The sequence below is a fragment of the Nicotiana tabacum genome, chromosome 4 (assembly GCF_000715075.1).
Source record: "Nicotiana tabacum cultivar K326 chromosome 4, ASM71507v2, whole genome shotgun sequence".
NCBI classification, from domain to species: domain Eukaryota; kingdom Viridiplantae; phylum Streptophyta; class Magnoliopsida; order Solanales; family Solanaceae; genus Nicotiana; species Nicotiana tabacum.
The window spans coordinates 102532388-102540705 of NC_134083.1; positions in this window are offsets into that span (position 1 = coordinate 102532388).

Genomic DNA, 8318 nt, shown 5'->3' on the forward strand with positions numbered 1-8318 from the left:
GTGACAAAGAGTAACGCAACAATAAAAGAGGTAACAAGACATTAAGGTAGGTAACAACTTCAACTAAAGCATAAAGGAACAAATATAATAAAAAGAGATAGAATAAGTGCTAACAACGCCGAATAGAGCATGTAAGAGTAAAGTTAACAATGAAAGATATAATATGTTATGAATTAACCCTCGAAAATAGCTTTTCCCCTAAAATCTGCCTCAACGCGCCTCAAATCTAACAAAAAGTAAATTAATATCATCAAACAATGCAAGGGAAACCAATTACGATGGATAAAGATTTGATCTTTACACATTTCCCAAAAAGTCAACAAAAGTCAACCTCAGGGCCGCCCGGTCAAAACTCGGGTCCGAGAGTAGATTCTGATTACCCATAACCCCATGAGTCCATATATGTGTTTTGTTTTCAAATCCGAGTCCAAATCGACTCTCAAAACTCAAATCTTCATTTTTCAAAACTTTGACAAAAATCCCCAAAATTCCTTTTTGATTCTCATACGTTTGATGTTAAATCTAAGATATAATCATGAAATATAGTTAAAAATTGATTATAATTAATTACCCAATGTTTGTAGATGAAAATTCCCTCTCCAAATCGCCTCCTACCGAGTCTAGAGTTCTAAAATGAGAGAAAATGATATGAAATCTCGAGTTTTCAAACTTTTGTTCAGTTGCAGATGTCGCAATTGCGACACACAATTGCGAAGAATTTCTCGCAAATGCAGCACTGACAGACTATGGGGGAATTCACAAATGAGATATGGGCTTCGCAATTGCGAAGCCTGCTTCCCTCACAAATGCGACAAAAACGACGCAAATGCGAACCTACCCAACCCAGGTACCACTTCACAATTGTGACCCAGGCATTGAAAATGCGACACCTAAGACCACCCTACTATGGTCGCAATTGCAATGCCAGTGTTCGCAATTGCGGCTCCTGAGGCATCAGCACACCAGCAGTCCAGATTCAGTTCTAAACCATTCTGAAACTCACCCGAGCCCTCGGAGCTCCAAATCAAACATCCACAAAAGTCTAAAAATATCATACGAACTCACTCACCCGATAAAAATACAAAAATAACATCTAGAACTACAAATCAGACATCAAAACGCCGGAATTTTAAAGAAAAGTTCAAGAACCTCTAGAATTGAAACCAAGCGTCAGAATCCTATCAAATCAACTCGAAATGATATCAAATTTTGCAGACAAGTACTAAATAGCATAATGAACCAATTTCAAGTCCCAAAACTAAATTCTGTACTCGATAGCCAAAATTCAACTTACGGTCAAACCTGAAAAAATCTTTTAAACCTCATATTGCCAACAATCGGCAAAATAATACAAATTAACCTACGGACCTCCGAATTCGATTCCGGGCATACAATCAAGTCCCAAATCATGATACGAACCTATTGGAGCCATCAAAACACTGTTCCGGGGTCATTTTTATAAAAGTCAAACTTTGATTAGTATTTCTAACTTAGGCTTCTAAGCCAAGATCTAAGGGGTCCAATTCAACCCAAAACCTTTCCGGAACGAAACTAACTGAGCCCGCAAGTCATAAGGCCGCAAATACACATGTGTGAAGCATCAAAAGGAGAAAAGGGGCTCAAATACACAAAATGACCGGTCAGGTCGTTACACATCAATATCAATATCTCAACAATCTTGAAACCTTATGTCGCAACATTATCTGCATGGCATAAACCTCTTGTCGTACTCATCTCAACTCGCACGGACAACTCATATGTCACAATCACAGTCCATATAAGAGAATCATATGCGGGGATGTATGCATATGAATAAGAGATAAGCAGGTATGACGTATATGGACTGAGAAATGACCATGCATGGATGTATCAATGTGTACAAGAGATGTTCTCTAAGCATGGTATATGCGTGTGTATAATGTATGATTATAACTTCAGCATGTAATTCATTATTCAATAACCATCAAGTCCAAATAAAGCATCAAATGCCTAGACATGGTCTCTAACCAAGATAGTAAGGTTCAAGTAGTCATACAACAGTATAAGGCTTATCATAATTATATTAAGTGCGGATGTGTGACTACGGATAAATAAAGTATAACAACAATCTTAAGGATAGCCTATCATTCTCAGATTAGGTATCATTAACGTAAATAATGTCTCTAGCATGATTCATTTTATTCACGTGCATTACTATCCCATGATATGTTTTAATGTCAATCTTTTATTTTTTAAATAAATTTTTTATTATGGAATTTTCATACAAATAATTTAATTTTATTTAGCATTTTAATTGGTAAATATTATAAAACATATACCACTAAAATTATCTCTGAGTTATTAATTGTCAAAATTAATTATCCACATTATCATGTATGTTTTATAATATTTACATCATTTTATACAATTATACGTGCATTTTTTTACACTATTTACATATTATTTGCAATAACTGTCATGTTTTACAAATAATTATATTTATTAAGCTATTTAGGTCAAAACAGAATTTTTGTACATTTACAATTATAATCTATTACTTTAAAAGTGTTAATTTGTAAAACATTATTTTAATCATTTTATAACCATTTCATTTTATATTTTTATTAATTTTCGGGTATTTATAAATCTTGGCCCAAAGTGAGGTGAAAATTGGATTCTTAAATAGCCCAAATTCCTAGGCCCACACCATTTAGCAATCTGAAGCCCAAACCAAACGACCCATACCCGCTGACCCTTCCAAAACCCGTATCCACCCCTATCTCCGTCATTAAAATCACCACCGTTGATCTCTCAAGATCAACGGCTCACAACAGACCCCTCATTCTCCTTATATCCTCACACCCAAAACCCTAATCCCATTTTTCCGCTCCAGCCGCCCTCACACGCTCTCTTCTCTCTCAAGAACTAAACCCTAGCCGAGTTGAGGATTTTCCTTCGCCCTTTTTCTTATATGCGTTCATACGCAGATCTCACTTGCCTTATTTGTTCTTCCTGCTCATATATGGTAACTACTATTACCAGTCCATCTACGGCAAGGATGATTCTTTGGAATCGGGTGGATACGGCTTTGACCCTATGGATTTGGATAAGATCTTGGCTTTATACACCCAGAAATAGGAATATCCTCTTGATTCTGGCGTATCTCCATTGATTTTTTTGTCATTAGGGTTTGTGTGGAATTTGCCTTAAATTCGATTCCGACTAGGTTTTCATGATTTTAATTTATTTTCCTTATCTCTTCATCTGTTACTGGACTAAATAAACCCTCTCGAATTCCCCTAACAGACACTTTTGAATCATTCTCTCTCACTCGCACTTGCTTTATTTTTGTTATGTTTCTCTGAGACTACTATATTTGATTGGTTTGTGGCCAGCTAAAAGCCAAGTCCACTAAGGTGTTGTTTAACAACCTCCTCCGGTGCAAGCACTGCTCGGAGCCCTTTCGAGGCTCTTATGAACTCTAAAGTACCGGGGATTTGGGGTTCTCATTATTCTCTTTCAACTACTACTATTTGAGCCATTGTTGAAGCTCTAATTTTTCTCATTCTTTGAATGTTTATATTGCAACTGGTAAGTGTTCTTGACTCTTACAATTACTTCCCTTCTACTTTTTCATGTCATGTGAATTTTGTGTGCCAATATGGTCTGAACTTCTATGGACTAGCATGACATAGCTTCCCCTGATATTTGTGAACTTTAATATTGTACTGTTATTGTACATTTTACTGAAATTCCCTGATCCAAATGTTCTTCTACAAATCCTAATATTAAGCCTGCCTAAGTTTAAGACCTTTAAGAAAAGTTTTGACATACATAGTTATTCTTTTGTGATTGACTTGAATGATTTCTGACCTTCTCAGATTTAGGTGTTTACCTGCTTGTTGATTTGTTGTGCTTATGATCTTGTTGGCCCTGGATTTTGTTACAAGTCTTTCCTGTAGGTAGTTATGTTTGTTACATCTGCCATTAGTAAGTTCTAGGTTATGTCATTCTTTAGATTTCTATGTTGAAACATTCCTGTGGAGACTCATATTGGCATCTTCCCATAATTGTTTTGAACATTTTTTGCTAAGTCCTTCATCCGTGCATCTCTACTTGTTAAAAATAGACCTTAACCATGCCCAACTTAAATTTTTATGTCGTATCCTTACCTGTAGAAAGTTCTATTTGTTATCAAGATTGGATCATGACCTGTTTGCCTTGAATTTCATGTTAATATTCCCTGTAGGGATCTCTGTTTGGTTATAGGATCAGTTTTGACCATGTCTTACCTTACATATTCATATTAAGTCTTCCATGTGTGAATTGTTATTTGTTGTTTACTATGAATTAGCTCTTGGCCATATTTTGCTTTAGGTTTTCTTGTTGAGAAACGTTCTTATGAGAAATCACTATGTGAAGTAGTTCTTGACCATGTTCTATCTTAGATGTTTTCTCGCTGAGTCTTCCATGTATGAACTTCCATTTAGTTATTTCATCTAAATTAATTCTGGACTATGTTTGCCTTGAACCCCTATTTGTTATGCTCTTTATGATTAAGTCCTTACTATTTTAGGGTATTCATCATCATGATATTGTAACTTTGAAATAATATGATAAACCTGAAAAGCCATCATATGTGTTTATTCTATGTGCTTTGCATATCCTTCATGTTGTATATGCTTGTAAGAGTATTTATGTGACACTCAAATGTGTTCTTGTTCCTGCTTATATGCCTTTGGGATGTTATTTAGAAACTACTGCTCTTCTTAGTTGTAACATTAAGGACAAGATGTGCATATGTTCCTGGATGACTTTGTTTACATAGGCTGTCACGTGTGTCTTTATGTTCTCGTTGGTTGTTAGTGATAATGGGTAAACATGATAACTGCCTCTATTGTTTGGGCCTGGTCAGTTGGGCAAATTTTAGTATTGCGGTCTGAAGTATATTAACAACACCTGGGGTATGGGTCTACCATCTGTGTGAAGTCCTAAGTGTATTTGAAGGCCTGGATGTGTGAATAGGTTATTCTATATTCATAATTGAGTCAGTAATTGTTCTATTTGGGTTAGTAATAACTTGTAAAAATAAATGATGAGAAAAATAGTTAAAAAAGGGCAGGTATATTTTAATCTTCGCTTGAATGAGTAGAAAGCATGCTTATAGGATCCAAATGACCTTACTTACTACTTGTTTGCCATGTTCTATTTTTGTGCACTACTTGCTAATAGACAGCATGCCTATAGAACCTTCAATTTTGCTTGTCCGCTTAGAAAATCCTGAAGTTATGATCCTAAGTAACTAGTAATTTAGTACTACCAATGTGATTTATAACTGATTTAGAAGACATGCCTAGAGGACAAACTTTGTGTTAACTTGTTTGAATATTTTCTCTTCCACTTAGAAATCATGTATTAGAATTTAACATTTAGCCTCATGCCTATAGGAGTTTGGTAATTGGCTCAACTCGTTCGTACTACCAACTATGTTCTTAATATTTCACGCTTAGAAAATGAAGCAATCCTATTATGTACCAACCTGTTGACTATTACCGCGTAATTAAATAAATCAGAAGGAGGGGCTAACTCTCTTTCTTTAATGTAGAAAATGAAGCACGATATTTCTAGGTTCGGCATGATCCAAAAAATTCCACCCAAGTTGATTGATTGGTGGAACGACCTCCCTCAGTGTGATAGAAATTATGCAAGAAGGATACTAGGTGATTTGCTATCCTTAATGGATATTCGGCCAAGTAGGGAACCGATTGAGGTTGCCGCTATGTTTTGGGACGAGAAGAGGGCCATTTTTTGATTCGGAAATTTGGAGATGACCCCGCTCTTGGAGGAAATTGGAGGTTTTGCTAAAATTTCATGTGATAGTCCGGGTTTGTTGGTACCGAAAAATCGTAAACCTCGCGGTTTTCTGAAAATGTTCGGGATCAAGAAGAATGATGAACTAGGTTTCCTGAAAAAGTCTTACATTCCTTTAGACTATCTGTATGAGCAATATGGACATAGCAAATCATACTAGTTGTATCATGAAGAATTGTCCATCACTTCTGTTGGGTGGATTCACCTTCGGGTTTATGTCTTTATCGTATGTTTCTTGGGGTTGCTGATCTTCCCAATGCAAGGAGGGGAAATTCATACTTGACTAGCCATGGTTGCCATAACCATGGTAGATAAAATTGAGGGACAGACCTACACAATTGTTCCCATGATATAAGAATAAATATGTCGAGCCTTGGACCGATGCAACCATGAGGCTGGTCACTTTGAAGGGTGCAACCTTCTGTTATAGATATGGTTGTTAGAGCATCTCCAAAGAGGCGACTATCATCAGGAATTCCTTCGTATGCAAATGAATGACTACATTGTCAGTCATCACCCAAAGAAGATGACCTTTACTCCTAAAAGGTTTTCAAGGCCTACGAATGCTAAAGGATGGGTACACCTTTTCAGCAATCTGACTGATGAACAGGTACACTGGATGTTTGAATGGTCTTCAAACAAGTAGATCATTATCCAATCCAAGAAGGCCACTCATTTGTTGTTAATTGGATTGCGAGGTATTTACCCTTATTCTCCAATAAGAGCAATGAGGCAAGTTGGAAGAAAGAAGGTTATATCCCAAGTAGCTATTATGACACAATACAAGGAAAATTTCAAGGGAGACGTCATCCCTTTCAAGTTCGAGGCTCAGCATATGTGGAATCGGAAAATCATCGTGGGAGAAGAAACCATAGAGCCGAATAGGACTCATGATGGGCACATGGACTATTACCTTTCGTGTCTAGAAGATAACATAACCGGATATGTCAAACCGGAATCAAGCTAAAGGGAAGGGTCATAGATGAAGAGGTTGAAGCTCAGGTATAATACAAAACGTAGCGCAAGAGGGTCTTCGAATCTGAAGACAAGCACATGGAAGAACATAAGACAGATATGGAAGAAAAAATAGAGTGGAGAGATATAGCAAACAAATCGACAGAGAGATTAGAGTATTTGGAGCAGGGAATGATGGAGTTGGAGGGGGAAATGGGGAAAAGACTCTGGGACTTCAAGGGTATGGGTTTTGATGAAGATGGAAAGCTAGCAATGGCCTACTTGTTGCTTGACATGCACGATCTTGGGAACATGGTCGATGGAGCAAAGAAAGCAAGACATGGAGAGGGGCCATCCGAGACCAAGTAGAATAGGAAATTTTATTTAAATATTTTATAGTTAGATTTCGTTCTAGAATTGATGTAATAAGTCTTTGTGCCATTAGTGACTCTATTTCCTTATTTTGATTTAGTAATAGAATAATTTGATTTATTTTCACGTTAATGGTATGACACAACGTTGGCACAAGTTTCTCCAAGTTTACTTATCGCTTAGGCCTACCTCCGGCACAACGAGGTCCCAAAATTAGGATGTGAACTATTGAATGCCTTATGTGCTATCTATTTAAATACTGAAAAACTCTTTTATTTCACCTTACTGACTTGGCTATATTTTTATTTTTCTTTATTTTGATTATTCACATTCCCAAAGGTTGGTTCGTGCAGTCTAGCAAAATCAGTGTACCATACTAGATCTAGAGGTCCTCCGCCTCCGCCCCTTCCTAGCGACATCAAAAGCAAGGGTAAAGTAAAGATGGAAAATTTGAGTCGCAATAGAAAAGACAATGCTCCTTTAGCAGTGAATGTAGAGATATCAGATGGAAGAAGTACACTGGGCAAAACGAGCTGGTTCTACGATTAGAGCAAAAGATTCTGAAATTGCAAGGTGAATTAGAGTAGGTCTGCAACCTTGCCAACCTGACCCTCACTCTAAATTTCCATGATATCAATCACCAAAATGATACTACTCAAAACCCTCCACAACCCCAGAATCCACAATCCCAAAATCCTCAACCCCAAGCTCCACAAAATCCCCCTACCACTCAACAATACAACAACCCCCACACTCCCACAAAACCTAAACCCACCACCATTGCAAGTTCCGTAACGAAACCATCACAACACAACTTCATACCTGCAAACCACCACTTACCCCACTCCCCAAAATGTACCACAACCTACCCACAATCAACCCCAGGCATCCATCAATGATCATCCATACACCCAAGTCCCTGGTATCTACCAAAGCAACCCCATATACGTGAAAACTCTACCATACATACTACACCAAACCCTATACACACCCGAACCTATCGAAAATGACATGTTCATTAAGATCATAGATGAGGAGTTGAAGAAGTTATTTGGAAGGGTCTAGAGTGTCAAAGGAGGAAAGGGTATCGAAGGCTTGAATTATGAAGATCTATGCATTCAACCAGATGTAGAATTACCCTA